This window comes from Bufo gargarizans, chromosome 2 (genome assembly GCF_014858855.1).
Source record: "Bufo gargarizans isolate SCDJY-AF-19 chromosome 2, ASM1485885v1, whole genome shotgun sequence".
Classification (NCBI taxonomy): Eukaryota; Metazoa; Chordata; class Amphibia; order Anura; family Bufonidae; genus Bufo; species Bufo gargarizans.
The window spans coordinates 647,530,589-647,550,442 of NC_058081.1; the positions used below are offsets into that span (position 1 = coordinate 647,530,589).

Below are 19,854 nucleotides of genomic sequence, written 5' to 3' on the forward strand. Positions count from 1 at the left end.
TTCAGCAAAAAACGGAACAGATCAGGAAAGAAACAACGGACGTGTGAATGGACCCTAAGGGAGTGATTACACGGTTACACTTCATCCTCCTTCCCATTGAAGTGACTGGGACGGAGGAGTTGCAATTGAAACTTCCTTCCGCTGAGATGTCGACGGCAAGCAGGTAAACAGTGAGGAGAAGGTAGTGCTCGCATTCTCTTCAAACAGCTGAACGTGGGGGTGCCGGGAGTTGGACCCCTGCTGATCTGATGTTGATGACCTATTGACAGATTTGGCCGGACAAAAAGTAGCGCCGGCAAGACTTTTTGTGTGGCCAAAAGCTGGCATTTATGCCAGAAAGGGGCTAGATCCCCGTCAGACCCATTGTGGTCAATGGGCTCACGGCATTATCCGGGTATGCCGGATACTGTGAATCCCAGCAGGCTGTTCCTCTACAGGATTTCACAGATGTGAATGTAGCCTAAGGGTTCATTCACATGACCACATGGTCGCCGTGCCCATGCTTGAATTGGCAACAAAGAAGAAACAACTAGGCGGCACTCACCAAAAAGTGGGCGTTCTTTATTCCAGATGCCATAAACATTCACCTATACAGGCAAGGGGCAGACAAACAAACAGCGCAGGCAGGTAGCTTGTGGCAACGGCCGTTTCGCACCTTAGCCCTTCCTCAGGCCTCTTTTGAAGAAAGGGAAAGGAAGCAGTTTTTATTGACTTGAATGGTTCATGTCCTATCTTTTGCAGTGTAGAGGCACAGATCAGAAGCCCACGGAATAACTTGGAAGCCCTTCCGTGGGCTTTCAGGTCCGTGACTCTGCAGTGCAAAAGATAGGACATGTCCTATCTTTAGCTGTATTTTGCGGATAATGGACCCATTGAATTCAATGGGTCCGCACCATAGCAGGGGATTCACATGGCCACTGTTTGAACACTTAGGCCTCATGCACACGGATGTTATTTTGGTCCGCAGTTTTTGCGGCTCGGATGCAGACCCATTCACTTCAATGGGGCCGCAAAAGATGTGGACAGCACTCCGTGTGTTGTCCGCATCCGTTGCTCTGTTCTGTGGTCCGCAAAAAAAATATAACCTGTCCTATTCTTGTCCGCGCTTTGCGGACAAGAATAGGCAGTTATATTAAAGGTTGTCCGTGCCGTTCTGCAAATTGCGGAACGCACACAGACGCCATCTGTGTTTTGCGGAGCACAAAACGCACAACGGTCGTGTGCATGAGGCCTTAGGCTCATATGCACCATCCGTTTTTAAAACTGATAGCTCATGGACCCATATCGTTCAGAGGGCCATTCCCACATCCATTTTTCACGGATTAGAATAGCCCTTTCTAATTGATGGGAGTGAGAAAAGAAAGGGATTGCCCACAAAAGCTAAACATTAAGGATCCATTAATTCAGGCATCCTCAAACTGCGTCCCTCCAGCTGTTGTAAAACTACAACTCCTACAATGCCCTGCTGTAGGCTGATACCTGTAGGCTGTTCAGGTATGCTGGGAGTTGTAGTTTTGCAACAGCAGTTTGAGGATGCCTGCATTAATTGCTAGCTGAAAATCAGATACGTCCTAGCGTTCCTGTGCAGGAGGCCTAACTGTGAGGGCCTCAGGATATCCACTTGAGGACCGAATTGTAATGGAATTTTCGCTGAAAAGTTTTCTGCCCTTTCTAGAATTTTTGGAATTTAATTTCTATTTACCGCAAAGCGTTTGGCTGTCGATTACCAGGAAAATATTCCGATTCCACCCTTTTGTTAGGTATTAGCTTGCACGTGCTGGAGAAGAGCGCGGCACATGTATTGCAGTCACAATTGTGAGTGACAGATGACCACTTCCTGCACAGGTTTCCATGGCACTTTAGCAAAAAAAAGATCCTTTGTAAATTCAAATTCTGGGGTCGTCAAGGAAACGGATAGTACCGTGTGCAGCCCTGTTTTGCACACAGTCTGCTGCAGCCACCTCGCTCCACAATGCTGGGTTTCAGATTTCACCTCAACAGCTCAATCTGTTCAGTGTCAAAGAACACATAACAACCTGGCTAATCCTTAACGTAGTAACTATGTGCGGTGCTGCGGGGAAATCCCGCCCTCACATCCTGGAAGCGCGTCTCATTGTTACAGATATGTACGGTATATAAGGAGCTCAGTATAGAATTTACTCCCTGAGATTTCTTTAGTTATTGATCCGTATTGAAGAATACGGCTGCGCTGTAACTGGTGATAAACGTGTGCAGCATTTCATATATCATTGAGACCTTTCTCTAAGGGCTCATTCACACGGGCGGTCCGCAATACACGGGCACTGGCCGTGTGAACTCCATGCTGCGCTGCGGACCCATTGATACTTTAAAAGATAGGACATGTCCTATGTTTTGCGGTGCAGAGGCACAGACCCAAAAGCCCACGGAAGGGCTTCTGAGTGTTTCCGTGGGCTTCCGATCCGTGCCTCCTATCTTTTGCTGTATCTTGCGGATCGTGGATCCAATCAAGTCCGCATTCGCAGCACAGAGTTCACACGGCCAGTGCCCGTGTATTGCGGACCCGCTGTTTGCAGCGGTAACGTTCTACGTTATCTGAGTAAGGGCTCATGCACACGAGCATATTTTTTTTCCGTGTCTGTTCCCTTTTTTTGGGGCAGCGCATATGCAGAACCATTCACTTTAATGGGTCCGTAAAAAAAAACAGAAACTCCACGTGCATTCTGTTTCTGTATGTCCACATAGCCCTTCTGCAAAAAAAAATAGAACATGTCCTATTCTTTCCCGTTTGTGGACAAGGATAGGCATTGTTACAATGGATCGGCAAAAAAAATGGACACGAACGTCATCCATATATTTTGCGGATCCATGTTTTGCAGACCGCAAAATATACACGGTCGTGTGCATGAGCCCTTAATATTGGCACCTCTCTATGTATCATTGCTGGAGAAGGTCCTATTGACCTGGACTGGAGTCTTTATCTATCTATCTATATATCATCTATCTATCTATCTATCTATCTATCTATCATCTATCTATCTATCTACCTCTCTCTCTCTCTCTCTCTCTCTCTCTGTCTATCATCTATCTATTATCTATCATCTATCTATTATCTATCATCTATCTATTATCTATCATCTATCTATTATCTATCAATCTATCTATCTATCTATCTATCTATTATCTATCTCTGTTTACTATCTATCTTATCTATTTATTTATTTAATGCACTTATATAGCACTACTATATTCAGCGCTTTACAGACATTAGCAGCCAACTGTCCCCAATGGGGCTCACAATCTAAGGTATCTATCTATCCAATCTCTCTCTGTCTATCTCTCTATTATCAATCTGTTTGTCTAGATTTCTATTATTGATTAATCTATCTAATCTATTACCTATCTGCCTCATATCTATTATATCTATCTGTCTACTATCTATCTTTCTATCTATTTATTATCTATCTATCTATCTATCTATCTATCTCACCGTGCCCTCTTCCACCTACTCTTGGTGCTTCTGAATTTACCAGAATGACCTGTGAATTCCAAAGCTTTGTAGCTTAGCTGCTTCATCTGCAACCTTTACAGCTACTCTGCTGATTTAGATGTAGTAGGGCTGAATTTGTCAATGTAATAAATCCAAAAAGGAAAAAAAAAAAATATCTAAAAATGGGAATTTATATCTAAGTATTGTGGATTCTCAGCAGCAGTGTGCATGTAAGGCACTTGTTAGTATGCAGCATGCATGTGAGCATATTATTACAACCAGTCTCCCTGGAGCAGGGCTTTGAGTGTATTGTATATGTGTTCTGCATCTGTTTGAGGATTAGATGGGTCTCTTAATGCAGAATTGTCTCATTGGAATCATAGCGGCTGCAAATAGCATCTGTGCACTTGTTACGTTACATCCCAGATCACTTCTAATGTGTCAGTATAAGCATAAATTGGGAGAGAATACAAAGACACACAAATACAGTATCCTGATAGGTGGTGGATTATCAGACAGCTCGGATTATTGGAAGGTCATAGATAGTATCCATGAAGAATCCCTGAAACAAAATGCTATAGTATTCCAGGGGTAGCAAACCTCTGGCACTCCAGCTGTTGTGAAACTACAACTCCCAGAATGCATACTTACTCTGCTCTTCTCCGAACTCCCATATAAATGAATGGAGCATGCGGGGAATTGTAGTTTCACCGCAGCTGGAGTGCCGAAGGTTGCCGATCCCTGGAGTATTCCCTGCATTTCAGATAATCTGACAGTTGTATTAGAATTTCCAGACTATAATTTTTATATTTCTATTTGGAGATACACCCAATTACTGACATATTTACCATTGTTATATAAGGTGTAGATATTCTGGAGTGCTGTAACCTGATCCCTCAGGTAAATCAGTCAGATTACAGGCTACCATATTACAGAATCTGTCCATCATACAGTGCCATATGGAGGCTCCATACAGAAAGACACGGGTTGCCCATGCATGTGGAACTGTTGGAAAAATGCATGCTGCCCAATATGAGACATCACTGCGTAGATTTCTTCTGCAGTGTGTGAACCCCACCTTATACATTACACAGAGGGCACTCTCTTCTACAGCTAAGCACTGGGACCATTGATCCAAATTCCTGAATGCCTCTGAACCATGATGAGAACACTGGATGAACCATGCTATCCTAACGTCCACATTTTTCTTATTACAGGAATCATCCCCTTTGGCGGCAGTGTATAAATGGCAATTCCCTTAGGCCTCATGCACACGGCCGTGCCGTTTTTTGCGGTCCGCTAACAGCGTATCCGCAAAAACGGAAGACGCCCGTGTTGCGGAACGGAACGGGTGCCGGCAATATAAATGCCTATTCTTGTCCGCAAAGCGCGGCCAAGAATAGGACATGTTATTTTTTTTTAACGGGGCCGCGGAACGGAGCCATGGATGCGGACAGCACACGGAGAGCTGTCCGCATCTTTTGCGGCCCCATTGAAGTTAATGGGTCCACATCCGAGCCGCCGAAACGACAGCTCGGATGCAGACCCAAACAACGGTCGTGTGCATTAGCCTTATAGTATCTGAAACCTGCCTTTCTGGTGATGTATGAAAGTGCTTGAGTAATAAGGTGCCGAGCAGCACATCATTTTACAACACCTTGTGCTAATCCTCAGGAGTCAGCACCGTAAGCAGAATGTCCTGTTTGGTATCAGGATGAGTACAGTGAAGTTCCTCCCAGTCTTGCAGGAGTAAAGGAGGTAATCCCTTTAAGTACATCATATTATGGAATTGCTGTACATGCAGTTTACCAATATATTCTGCAGTCCTGACCCTTTTGATGGGCAGACGTTTGTACCTGGGTGACGGTATTACCATATTGCCAGGGTGCGGTCTCATAAAAGTGTGCACCACAAAGTGTCTTCTCTGTGTGTGGGTGACACGTATATTTTGAAATAATTGGCTTTGTGACTCACACTGTTATGAGCAAGATAACACACGTTCTCTGGCATGCAAGAACAAATAAGTGATGCTGCAGCCACTTAGTCATTATATTAAGGGATTGCATAACCACAACCCTTATAAAGTTTTGCATAGAAATTCTACCGAACAGAGGCCCGATGGTCTCATGCGTTTTTTCATCCATTTCGAGATGGATGATGAAAAAGGAACACTTCTTAGAACTGCATTAATTGCTTCTAAGGCCTCATGCACACGACCGTGAAAACTCAGATCCGACAGTATATTCTAACACAGAGGCGTTCCCATGGTGATGGGGACGCTTCAGGTTAGAATATACTAAAAGAACTGTGTACATGACTGCCCCCTGCTGCCTGGCAGGTGCTGCCAGGCAGCAGGGGGCAGACCCCCCCTCCCCCCCTGTATTTAACTCATTGGTGGCCAGTGCGGCCGGCCCCCCCTCCCTCCCCTGTAGTTAACTCATTGGTGGCCAGTGCGGCCGGCCCCCCCTCCCTCCCCTGTAGTTAACTCATTGGTGGTCAGTGCGGCCGGCCCCCCCTCCCTCCCCTGTAGTTAACTCATTGGTGGCCAGTGCGGCCCCCCCTCCCTCCCCTGTAGTTAACTCATTGGTGGCCAGTGCGGCCGGCCCCCCGTGCCTCCCCTGTAGTACTGTAGATTCATTGGTGGCCAGTGGGCCCCCCCTCCCTTCCCCTCCTAATTAAAATCTCCCCCCCTATCATTGGTGGCAGCGGAGAGTACCGATCGGAGTCCCAGTTTAATCGCTGGGGCTCCGATCGGTAACCATGGCAACCAGGACGCTACTGCAGTCCCGGTTGCCATGGTTACTTAGCAATTTGTTGAAGCATTAAACTTACCTGCGAGCTGCGATGTCTGTGTCCGGCCGGGAGCTCCTCCTACTGGTAAGTGAAAGGTCTGTGCGGCGCATTGCCTAATGATCTGTCACTTACCAGTAGGAGGAGCTCCCGGCCGGTCACAGACAGCGCAGCTCACAGGTAAGTATGATGCTTCTACAAATTGCTAAGTAACCATGGCAACTGGGACTGCAGTAGCGTCCTGGTTGCCATGGTTACCAATCGGAGCCCCAGCGATTAAACTGGGACTCCGATCGGTACTCTCGGCTGCCACCAATGATAGGGGGGGAGATTTTAATTAGGAGGGGGAGGGAGGGGGGGGCCCACTGGCCACCAATGAATCTACAGTACTACAGGGGAGGGGGGGTGGGCCGCACTGGCCACCAATGAGTTAACTACAGGGGAGGGAGGGGGGCCGGCCGCACTGGCCACCAATTAGTTAACTACAGTGGAGGGAGGGGGGGGCCGGCCGCACTGGCCACCAATAAGTTAACTACAAAAATCAAGGAAGACCCACGGACGAAAAAACGGCCACGGATCACGGACCTACGGACCCCGTTTTTGCGGACCTTAAAAAAAAACGGTCGTGTGCATGAGGCCTTAGACTAACAGTGCATATAGTGTTAATGCAAAATATCCTGCTGTTTGGTGCAAAGTTCTAGGTGTCACCTTGGTAACAGACTACAAACAACACTTGTGTGTAGTCTGATTTTGCAGTCGTGTTAGGCCGTTTTGGTTTTAGTTTGTGAGATCCGTTTCAGGGCTCTCACAAGCGGTCCAAAACGGATCAGTTTTGCCCTAATGCATTCTGAATGGATAAGGATCTGCTCAGAATGCATCAGTTTGGCTCAGTTCGCCTTCTTTCCACCTCCATTCCGCTTTGGAGGTGGACACCAAAATGCTGCTTGCAGCTGTTTTGGTGTCCATCTGACAAAACGCGTTTCGGGGTGTGCAAACCCCTTCATCAGGAGCAGGTACATGAAAACAGTGTGCATATATTAAAATATTAACAACAATCTTTACCTGGTGGCCCTTTTAAATAAGGCTGTAGAACCGCCAAAAATCTATGGGATGCGTCTTGTGGGGCCGGGGCTATACAAGTGGGACGCTGAAAAGCAATACGCCCCTTGGTGAGCGCACTCACTGCCTACGGAGATGGATAATGGAACGCAGGCCTGCTCCTGATGAAGGAGTTTGCACACCCTGAAACGCGTTGAGCCCTGTGTCCACAATAAAGAAGGCCAAGTCTTCATCAATAATACTGAAGTGAAGCCTTCCTTCCTTACTGGGCAACCGTCAGCATTTGACATTCTACAGGCGATCCTGGCTTGGGTTTTTTTTGGTCCCTGCTGGGGTCTTGAGTTTATCCAGCAGGCCACCCCGCTGTGAAGTGAGTAATTTTATAATTTTTTATTCACGCCGAGCATTTTATCCATAATCTATTATATATATATATTATTCCATTGGGATTGTTGTTCACCAGCGAATCCCTTAGCTGCGGATCCAAGGGGGTCAATCGCTTGGTTTATCAATATACGTTTGGGTCACCTTTTTCATGGTTGTAACCTCACAGCACTAAACTGCCAGCAAACATTCTCTAGATCACGCTGCTGGCCTACTTGTTTCTTTCCTTAAACATTTTGGGATTTGGCGCTTCTTAGGAGGGTTATCCTTTGACTAGTCTTTTTTGGTCCACTGATTCTCAGTGGACCACTATAGACCCTTTTAGTCACCACTACTCACTTTTTATCCTACACGCTGATCCCTTTCAGCGTAGCTACCCTTCTAGCTGCCTTCCCTTATTGCACCCCACCATTTCACTCTCATTCTCCCCTTTTTTTCCCCTACCCTCTATCTGCTGGTGCCTCCAGTTTTATCCTGTCTCTTGGAGTTTATCTTCCACTAGATTGGATTAACCCTTGTTTTCTTTTCCTTTTCTTTATACATACAACATACAAAAATCTTAGTGCACATGCACTGGCCTATTAAGATTCGGAGAGCACAAGCTCCCTATAGGCAGATCAGGCATAGCTTTCTTTAGTTTTTTGGAAAAAGAGCTAATTACCTTTATCCTAGAGAAATATTGCGTGTCCTATAAAGACATGTATGCCTATGAGGCACTCTCCCCAAGGAGAATAGTACCCACCGAAGCCATGACAGTGATTGGCAGTAGATGATGGACAGCCAGTCATTCCAACCTAAACTGATCGCTTGCAGTATCAGAGCTGGTCACACGTCCTAATTCCAGTCACTGATTATCACTAGATGCAAACAAAAAATAAAATAAAGCCCTGGTATGTAAATGCCAGTAGTGGCTGGAGACCTGTAAGCCTGGCGTGGGCATCTAGTGTGTCAGGAAATTGCCTCCAGTTCACATTTACAACTACTGTTCTAATGCTAATTCTCATTTCATTCATTCCTGACCTTGGGCTAGAAGAATACTGTAGGGGGATAATGGAAACGCGTTTCCCACTTCACTGACTTTCCACATCACAATGAGATGAGGGTAGATCAACACTTGTCTTTATTTTTCTACTTGCCATTGAAAGTCATATGAGCACTGTAATCCAGCGGAAAAGTCACTCGAGAGGCAGCTCTAGTGGTCATATTATTTAGGTTTTCGGTAAAGATGATATAAAATTGAATGTTCAGATCTGCCAAGAAATAACATTGCTTAGGGTCCGTGAACTAAGAACCCCACAAGTCATTAGAATGTAAGCCCTATGACTAAAGCAATGCCCTGACCAAGACGGAATGGCTTGCTGCTTCCTCCAGACCTCCTCCAAGTGTTTCACATAATCCAGATGTTCAGGCAACAGATTTGTTGCACTGCATTGGAACTGTGCAACCGAATACGGTACAGTGCAAAACCCCATTCACACACGCAGAAAAAAAATCTGCACAAAATTTTAGCCATGCTGAGGATTTTCCATTCATGAGATTTCTTCTGTGGATTCCAAAGGATGAAATGCAGGGCACAATCCACATGTGACACATCATTCCACACAAAATTCCAGCTCGTATGGACAATATCCTAATCATTGAATGACTGTTGCCAGGATCTGCTTTCTGTATAGCAGTGCAGAATATCTTTGTTCTATATGAATTATGACAATATAATAATGACAGTTTTTTTTCTGCTCCAGAGCATTTGCCTTGGGAGCTCTAGGTTATGTTTTAGTGACATCTAGTGGTAAGGTGGAGAACCTGCTCACGGAGAAAATACAGCACCAATATTATAATATAATCAGTGAAAATCCTTGGACGGTTAATATCACAAAACAAAAAAGTTTTATTTAAAGCACAATATAAATAAAATTTGGGCTAGACCCTAAAAGAGGGGCCAAGGATAAAGATCCATACACAGAGGGTTCAATATAAGAAGCAGTATTCTGTGAGGATACCAGGTCTCTCTGTAATGTACACTATGGATCTTGGTACATTACTAGTCACTAGTATGGCCGGACATGCTGCATGCCCACCGCACTTTCCTCGAGTAGCCTATCTGTTCTTTCTTACCGCTTTTCTTTTCTCCTGATGAAGTTCCGCAATAAGGGACACATGAAATGCGTTGAGTAGGATTTGGCACATGTAGTCTAGTTTCTGTATTGATTCCCCCATGTATAATACTGGTCCTGGCAGGAATTACTCCCCTGGCATACAGAATAGGACTTTGCACTTGGTGGTTCATGTGTATACAAAGTATCGACGCTACACTTTTTGATACTTTGTAACTAGCCAGTGCCTCAGATAATTGACACTTTGACACTGCTTAAAGAGAACCTGTCATCGGGATTTTATGTATAGAGCTGAGGACATGGGTTGCTAGATGGCCGCTAGCACATCCGCAATACCCAGTCCCCATAGCTCTGTGTGCTTTTATTCTGTAAACAAAACGATTTGATACATATGCAAATTAACCTGATATGTGTCCTGTCCCGGAGATGAGTCCAGCATGAAGAAGCCCAGCACTGCCCCACATCCTCAGAATCTCCTCTTTGCTCCCTGACGTCAGAAAGCTAGAGCGCCGTAATCTCGCGATGAGCTAGCGCATGCGCAGTGTCCTCATAGTGTTCCTTCCCTGTGCTGGCATCAGCCTCAGGGAAGGAACTGCGCATGCGCTAGCTCGCGCATCGCGAGATTACGGCGCTCTAGCTTTCTGACGTCGGGGAGCAAGGAGGAGATTCGGAGGATGCGGGGCGGTGCTGGGCTCCTTCACGCTGGACTCATCTCAGGTAAAGGACTCATCTCAGGTTAATTTTCATATGTATTAAATCGGTTTTTATACACAATATAAGCACACAGAGCTATGGGGACTGGGTATTGCGGATGTGCTAGCAGCCATCTAGCAACCCATGTCCTCAGCTCTATACCCCAAATCCCGGTGACAGGTTCCCTTTAATCTAGGCTATTTTATTTATAGATTTTTCTTTCAGGGATCAGGTCCTTCAGGATCATACAGAGAACCTCTTACTTCAGGCTCTCTTACTGACATTACATACTGAGAGCCTGAGGGGGTATGTCTACTAGTAATGTACCAAGATCCATAGTGTACATTACAGAGAGACCTGGTATCCTCACCGAATACTGCTTCTTATATGTAACCCTCTGTGTATGGATATTAACCCTGTATCTTTATCCTTGGCCCCTCTTTGAGGGTCTAGCCCAAATTTTATTTATTTTGTGCTTTAAATAAAACTTTTTTGTTTTGTGTTATTAACCGTCCAAGGATTTACACTGATTATAAAGGAATAATGGTTTTGGAACCGCGCTGCTCGAGGCTATGTAATCCGTTTTGCCAGTGGATATAGCAGGGCACCCGCTTCTCTCCTCTTCACCTAAAGGGGATCCAATCCTTCACAGACCGCCTCCTCTACAGGGTCAAGAAGATTTCGCAAGATAGTGAAGTACCCTCTATTACGTTGGTTTAAAAGGTTTTATTGTACTCACAAGAGTTTGCAGAAAACAGGCATAAAATACAAAAGAACCGTCTCGTTCCTGCCCGACCCGGGTTTCGCTCACTGGCTTCCTCAGGGGCGACAACCCCTTTGTCGCCCCTGAGGAAGCCAGTGAGCGAAACCCGGGTCGGGCAGGAACGAGACGGTTCTTTTGTATTTTATGCCTGTTTTCTGCAAACTCTTGTGAGTACAATAAAACCTTTTAAACCAACGTAATAGAGGGTACTTCACTATCTTGCGAAATCTTCTTGACCCTGTAGAGGAGGCGGTCTGTGAAGGATTGGATCCCCTTTAGGTGAAGAGGAGAGAAGCGGGTGCCCTGCTATATCCACTGGCAAAACGGATTACATAGCCTCGAGCAGCGCGGTTCCAAAACCATTATTCCTTGATCATTCAGTGTGAACTACCTACCACACCTTATCGGGACCAGCAGCGCAAGTACCTGTCCTTGTTGGGACTCAGGATTGACTTTTCTCTATATATATTTTGTATATATTGTTTTATATTTACACTGATTATAAGGTGGAGAACCTAGCTAAGTTCATCTTGTTCTGAAATTCTTAAAGGGGTTATTAGTCATATAATGAAAAATATACAATTTTCCTATTCACTTCCTTGATCAGGGCATTACTTTTAAAGATCTCTGACATTTACTAGTAACCTTTATTGTTAACTTCCAGGGGATAAAAAGTTTGGTCTTTTTGACGTAATAATCTACCATGTGGCTTGTTTTTTTTGTGAATTCAGACATTTGTTGTTAAATTAGTAGCCATGGCATCTCTCACTCTGGTGGATCTGGCACGTTTCTGCACGATATAGACAGCACACTTCACTAGGAACTGTGTAATACTTTACTTCTCCTGTGGGGGCACTGCTTGGTAATTATACACTCACTGCTGAGGCTCCAAACTGTTCACAGCTGATCCCAGGGGGGATAACAGTTGAGCTTTGATGGACCCATCTACCATAAAGTGAGTTACTTCTTTAAATTCACTGGATTATCTACTTCAAACTTTAAAGGGCATCTGTCGGCAGATTTGTATCTATGACTGGCTGACCTGTTACATGTGCGCTTGGCAGCTGAAGGCATCTGTGTTGGTCCCATGTTCATATGCGTCCGCATTGCTGAGAAAAATGATGTTTTAATATATGCAAATGAGGCTCTAGGAGCAACGGGGGTGTTGCCATTACACCTACAGGCTCTGCTCTCTCTGCAACTGCCGCGCCCTCTGCACTTTCATTGACAGGACGAGACCATGTAAACGTGCTCCTAGCGGCTCATTTGCATATATTAAAAGCACATTTTTCTCAGCAATGCGGGCACATATGAACATGGGACCAACACAGATGCCTTCAGCTGCCAAACGTACACGGAACAGGTCAGCCAGTGTCATAGGTACAAAACTGCTGACAGATGCCCTTTAATGCAACGCAGAATTATCCCCAAGTCATTAGCGGAAGCTGTAAAGTATATAATGTAACTTGTTAACACTTGTTTACTCACTAATTGCTGTGTGATTTACAGTTCAGCTCATTACGTTTTCATTGATTCTTAATTGAATACTTTACATCACAGTCACACTCGCTGCTAGCATAGTACTCAGCGAACGGTCCACGTTGTCGCTCTCTCTGTTTTGTCTGTCTATATCTGTAAAGCACGTGGACAGGGGGAGACACACCTTATGGGTTCTTTGCTTGGCTGAGGCATGTAAATTGTCTGCAGCTACAAGACATTCTACTGTACAGTACCTTACATATGATCTCTGGTAGGTAGGAGACATATTCATTGGAACACAGTCTCATGGTTGTAGTGCACTCGTGAGGGGATGGAATTGGTGAGAGCACAGCACGCAGCTCACGGGTGCACTTACTGTCATTGCACCCTTTCAGTATATTGGAGCCTGCCTTTTGTCTTTTCTGAGCAGGTCACAGGGGACTGGTATTTCTCTACTGCTCTCCTGGCAGAGCACAGAACACTTCCATTTTTGGTGCAATGGCACCATCTAGTGGCTGGTCCGCAGTGATGCCTTAGGTCTACTTATTTATTTCAAGGGAGCGTGTCACCAACTTTTATTATTATGAGGTGCAGTGTGAATATGAAGTTTTATGCTGCCAGGTTCTGCTCCTGCAAATGCACTGTAGGCAGATCTGCACTGTGACATGCTCTCTGCTTTTTGGCTGCTTTAAAGTCCCTCTCCCTGCTCTAAGTGACAGCTGTAGCATCCAACCAGAAGACCGCTACAGTTATCAGAGCAAAGGGAAGTGGCTGTGAAGAAGCTCAATATAGAGAGCACATCACAGTGAACAATTTCAGGAGCAGAACCTGGCATAGTCTAACTATACATGGTAATAAAAGCTCTGCAAAGAGTATGTGGTCATACCTAGTGCTGTCAGCAGTTTAGCAAGGTCTACCTTGCTGACAGACTTCCTTTAAGGTGGGCCCTGACCCTACCATACATCTATATCTATCTAGTCCACAAATGCCACAGTACAACCAGTTGAGTCAAAGATAGTGAAGTTTATTCAACCAGCGCAATGTTTCAGCTCACTTACTGGGGCTTTTATCAAGTCTATGCAATTCAGGTTGACCCTGATAAATGTTCGATTATGGTCAACCCATATTTTCACAAAGCCATTTGGCCACTAAAACCCTTTTTACATTTATCACTCAGCTTACCCTTCCCTACTTTTATTTATTCCCCCAAAAACTCTAAGGGCTCATTCACACAACCGTAAGGGATCCGTGCCCGTATTCCAGACCACAAACGGCGGGTCTGCAATATACGGGCATTGGCCGTGTGTACTCTGTGCTGCAGATGCGGACCCATTAACTTGAATAGGTTTGCGATCCGTAAAATATGGCAAAAGATAGGACATGACTCTGAAGTGCTTCCGTGGGCTTTCGGGTAGGTGCTTGCACACTGCAAAAGATAGGACATGCTGTATTTTGTGGATTTAAGTCAATGGGTCCACACCGCAATACGGGATTCACATGGCCAGTGCTCATGCATTGCGAACCACTATTTGTGGTCCGCAGCACCGGGACGGTGACTATATGGACAAGTGAATGAGTGCTAAAGCTAATAATTAAAAGACCTTGTCAATGCTACTGCTTTGTTTTGCTAGCACATCTATCAGCTTGGGATGTGGTTGGTGCACACAGCCTATCTCTATGACCCTGCCAGATACTGTGGGGTCCTAATACTTGTATTTCTGTGTAACAAGCTTGCAGCTAGTGACAGATTAAGGTCTCATGCACACAAACTGCAAATTGTGGTCTGCAATCCACAGGCCCGGTCCATGTGCACACCGTTTGCTGATGCGGACTCATTGACTTGAATGGGTCCGCGATCCGCAATAGACGGTCGGCACCGCAAAAAAATAGGACATATACTATATTTTTGTAGTGCTGAGACACAGACCGAAATCCCACAGAAGAGCTCTGTAAGGCTTTCATGGGCTTGCAATCTGTGCCTCCGCACTGCTCTGTATCTTGCGGATTGCAGACCCATTCAAGTCAATGGGTCCGCATCCGTGATACGGAGTGCAAACGGTCTGCAATATTGGCACAGACGGCCTACGATCGTGTGCATCAGGCCTAAAACTCTTAGACACTGCCCTCCATCATGTTTCGCCAGAGCCCTTGCGTCTTCAGGGGTTTAGGGCAAAGAACAGTATAACACGCCGCACATCTGAGCTTTTAGAACCTAGGTTTGATGTAAGTTCCACCCTCCACCACCTACCAACCACATCCCAAGCCATACATCATTTTTATATTTCCTAAGTACCTCATATTCATTTCTATAGTGAATATAGCATTAGATCATATATTCAGTGTTTGCAAACTTATGGTGCATTGAGTTTGGTTTTCTATTTCCAGCTATGGTGACGCACACCTGCTTCAATTGCTGGGATATGCTGACCAACAGAGTGCTTTATATGTAGATATCTATCTGTCTAGTCAAAAGACGGTACTGTTGTAGCATTCCATGTTTAAACCTTTCCCTGCTGAGATTGAGCTTTAAAACCAGGCATGGATCTCTATCTGTTACACAGTCCGAGTGATCACAAGAGAAAGCAGCTCCCCTCTACAGCCAGCCGAGATGGGCAATGGGGGACATGCCAAGAGGCTGCAGGAGGAAAGAAGAGACACAGATCCTTCTCTTTCCATGTCTAACTGTACATGTCCCCCAGGGGGGCAGGGGGAATCTAGACCTCTGTGCATGTTATTAACTCCATTCAACCATCAATCAGAGAGCATACTTGCACTCTGATTATCACATATGGGGGTCTTTTCATGCCAGAAAAGGAGGACCGTTTGTGACCGCTATGACCCTGACAGTTGCCAGCATCCAGATCCCAGCACCAAATAAGTTGCACCAAACATACCACAAACCCACAAATGTCAATAAAGTTTACATACAGTTTATTTGAAAAGTCTTTAGATCCTTTAATTTTTTCACATTTTGTTACGTCTGTAGGCCTTGTACTACAATAAAAAAAGAAAAAAAATCACATTTCCCTCATCAGTATGCACTCAGTACCCCATAATGTTAAAGTGAAAACAGAATTGTAGACATTTTTGCAAATATTTTAAAAATTAAAAACTAAAATTTTGCATGGTCCTAAGTATTTGCTATAACACTTGAAGTTTAGCTCCGTATTTGGACACAGCCCTGTCTGTATAAGGTCTCATAGCTGACAATGCAAATCAGAGTAAAAACCAAGCCATGATTAGGAAAGAGCTCCTTGTTCAGCTCAGTAGAATTAAAGTTTCCCAAGAGCACAGTGGGCTCCATCATTCTTAAATGGAAGTTTGGCCACCCACTAAACAAAGTAATCGGGGAGATGAGCCTTGGTATGATAGGTGACCAAGAAACCAATGGTCACACTGGCTAATCCTGTGTGCAGATGGGAGAAACTTCCAGAAGGTCAACCATCACTGCAGCACTTCACCAATCTGGGCTTTATGGCAGGGTGGACAGAATGAAGCCTCTCCTTAGTAAGACACATAAAGCCTGCCTAAAGTTTGCAAAAAAACATCTGAAGGACTCTCTGGTCCTATGAAACCAAGATTGAAGTTTTTGGCCTCAATTCTAAGCATCATGTCTAGAGGAAACAAGACACTTCTTATCACATGCCCAATACCATCCCTACAGTGAAGCATGGTGGTGGCAGTATCATGCTGGGTGGGGTTCTGTGGCTGGGACAGGGAGACTGGTGAGGGCTGAGGGAAATCTGAATGGAGCTACATATATATATATTCTTAATAAAAACCTCAACCAGAGTACTCTGAATCTCTGACTGGGCCGCAGTGGCGTGCCCAGGGTGTTTGGCACCTGGGGCAGGTCATTTCTCTGGCACCCCCCCAATACTTCACCACATACCTCTTACATCCAGGGAGATCTCCTGTCCTGTAGACCTTCTCTTTCCTCTTCTCCTCCGTTAGACCGCCATTAGAAATTCTTTCAGCCGCATCTCGTCTCTGCAGAGTTTGTAACCCCCCCCCATCCTGGTGTCCCCACAGCTTCCACCCCCAATACTGTACCCGTTGTGCTTTCCAATGCCCCAGGTAATGAAAAAATAGTGACCCTAATAGACATAATTGGGGTAAGTTATCAAACTGGTGTAAAGTAGAACTGGATTTCCAAAAGAGCTCTCAAATACGAAAGGTGGAATCTGATTGGCTATGGGCAACTAAGCCAGTTCTACTTTACACCAGTTTGATAAATTACCCCAAATGTTCCTATACTGTCCACAGCAGTTATAATGTCCCCTAGAGACCCCCAGTAATAATAACACCCTATATTGTGCTCCAGTTAATAATCCCTGTATAGTGTCCCCAGAAATAATAGAATGGCCCCTACAGTGCCTCCCCAATAGAAAGGCCCCCATGCTGCCCCCCACAGTAATTTCCCCCACACTGCCCCCCACTCCCCCCACACAGTAGTGTCCCCCACACTGCCCCCATACAGTAGTGTCCCCCACACTGCCCCCATACAGTAGTGTCCCCCACACTGCCCCCATACAGTAGTGTCTCCCACACTGCCCCCCACACAGTAGTGTTCCCCACTCTGCCCCCACACAGTAGTGTCCCTCACTCTGCCCCCACACAGTAGTGTCCCCCACTCTGCCCCCACACAGTAGTGTCCCCCACTCTGCCCCCACACAGTAGTGTCCCCCACTCTGCCCCCACACAGTAGTGTCCCCCACTCTGCCCCCACACAGTAGTGTCCCCCACTCTGCCCCCACACAGTAGTGTCCCCCACACAGTAGTGTCCCCTACACTGCTCCTCACACAGTAGTGTCCCCTACACTGCCCCCACACAGTAGTGTCCCCCACACTGCCCCCACACAGTAGTGTCCCCCACACTGCCCCCATACAGTAGTGTCTCCCACACTGCCCCCATACAGTAGTCTCCCACACTGCCTCCATACAGTAGTGTCCCCCACGCTGCCCCCCACACAGTAGTGTCCCCCACGCTGCCCCCCACACAGTAGTGTCCCCCACACTGCCCCCATACAATAGTGTCCCCCACATTGCCCATATAGTAATTTCCCCCAACATAGTAATCCCTACCATAATAATTTGCCCCCCACTGTGCCACACAGTATCCCACCATATCCCCCCCACGTCCTCCTGTGTGCACCCCCCTCATGTCCCCCAAAGTTGGCACATAAAATAAAATTTTCCCCCACACAGTATCCCACCATATCCCCCCCCCCACACATCCTCTGTGCACCCTAGCCCTCTCATGTCCCCCAAAGTTGGCACATAAAAGAAAAAAAAAAGCTAAATACTTACCTGCGCTTGCTCGCAGAGTCCCGGCACTGTGCTGCTGAGTCCCGGCACAGGCGCGCAATGACGTCATCAGGCCTGAAGCCTATGGCAGTGATCGGCGGGGGGGCAGGGAACAATGCGCTCCGCTCCCTGCCCCGTCGCAGTATGTGGGTGTCGGCGCTTCAGCAATGAGCGCTTCTGGGCCTGTTGGCACCCCCGTGAGAGCCAGCACCTGGGGCGCCACCAATGCTTAATACTGGGGGGGAGGGGGGAGGCTCACTGCGCCGCCAATGCTTAATACTGGGGGGGAGGGGGGGCGCACTGCGCCACCAATGTCTAATACTGGGGTGGGGGGCGCACTGCGCCACCAATGAAGATTAAAGGGGTTGTCCAAGTTATATTTATTGATTACTTATCCCCAGGATAGGTCATCAATATCAGATTGGCGGGGGTCCGACACCCGGCACCCCCTCCAATCAGCTGTTTGAAGAGGAGACTCGCACGGTGTCAGCGCTGCCTCCTCTTCACTGTTTACCTTCTAGCCGTTGCATCTGCAGTGGTGAGCAGGTGTAATTACATCCAAGCAGTGCCATTCATTTCAATAGGAAGGCTTGGGTGTAATTACACCTGTTCACCACTGCAGATGCAACGGCTAGAAGGTAAACAGTGAGGAGGAGGCAGCGCTGACACCGCGCGAGTCTCCTCTTCAAACAGCTGATTGGAGGGGGTGCCGGGTGTCGGACCCCCTCCAATCTGATATTGATGACCTATCCTGGGGATAGGTCATCAATAAATATAACTTGGACAACCCCTCTCTCATTTATTCATATACAGGAGGCGGGAGCTGCAGAATCACATAGCCGGCTCCCGACCTCTATGAGCAGTAGCTGCGATCTGCGGCACCTGAGGGGTTAACTACCGCAGATCGCAGCTACAGCTCATAGAGGTCGGGAGCCGGCTATGTGATTCTGCAGCTCCCGCCTCCTGTATATGAAAAAATGAGAGATTAAGCTTCATTGGTGGCGCAGTGGCCATAGCTCCTCCCCTCCTCTTGTCCCCTGTCCTTTCATTGGCGGCAGCAGCAGCACAGGGGGAGGAGACACTGCTTCCTTCTCCCCTGTGCTGCTAAGGGGAACACGGAGAGCGCTGTCAGCAGCGCGATCTGTGTTCCCCATACGCTATCGGAATATCGGCAAAATAAATGCTGATACCGATAGCGTTCAAAATCCTGAATATCGGCCGATAATATCGGTAAATCCGATAATCGGTCGATCCCTAATTTCTATGAATATCTACACTTTCACGCAAAGTTGTATGAAGGTATCTGTGAGGATAAAGTGCTGAGTGGCATTTTGACAATGTGCCTGGTGTCTTCTTTAAAAAAAAAAAAATATCAGTATGGGGGGGGGGGGGGTTAGTATGTTTTTTTATTATTTTTTATTTTGTCATTCAAATTTTATTTGTGTCAAAACAGCAAAAATTGTCCTGACTAGCACAGATGCAAATTGTCCAAACACCCCTTATAGCGAAAGGGTTGATGCAATGATTCAACCAATAACCAAATCAATTATCAGAGATGAGAATTTGTAGGCACAATAATTGGCTAAACAGATGACGCGGTTGTGTGGCGTTTCATTCCCAGTAATTGACTGAAACATTGGTCGGTATAAAATAAGCTTTAGGCAAAAAACTCAAGGAATACATAATGATCAATTGTCTTTTTAATTAATAAAATGGGTGGTGCAGGCATGGACAATAGGTCATGATGTATTCATTGTGTTTTAGGAAATAGGTATTGCTGTTGTTAAAGAGTCTTT

At 46.1% G+C, this 19,854-nt stretch overlaps 1 protein-coding gene across 3 annotated transcripts in view; it reads left to right on the forward strand.

The window, feature by feature from the left end:
- The window catches only part of LOC122926897, a 170,731-nt gene that overhangs the window by 145,159 nt on the left and 5,718 nt on the right, over window positions 1-19,854 (forward strand). The gene's annotated exons all lie outside the window — the stretch shown is intronic.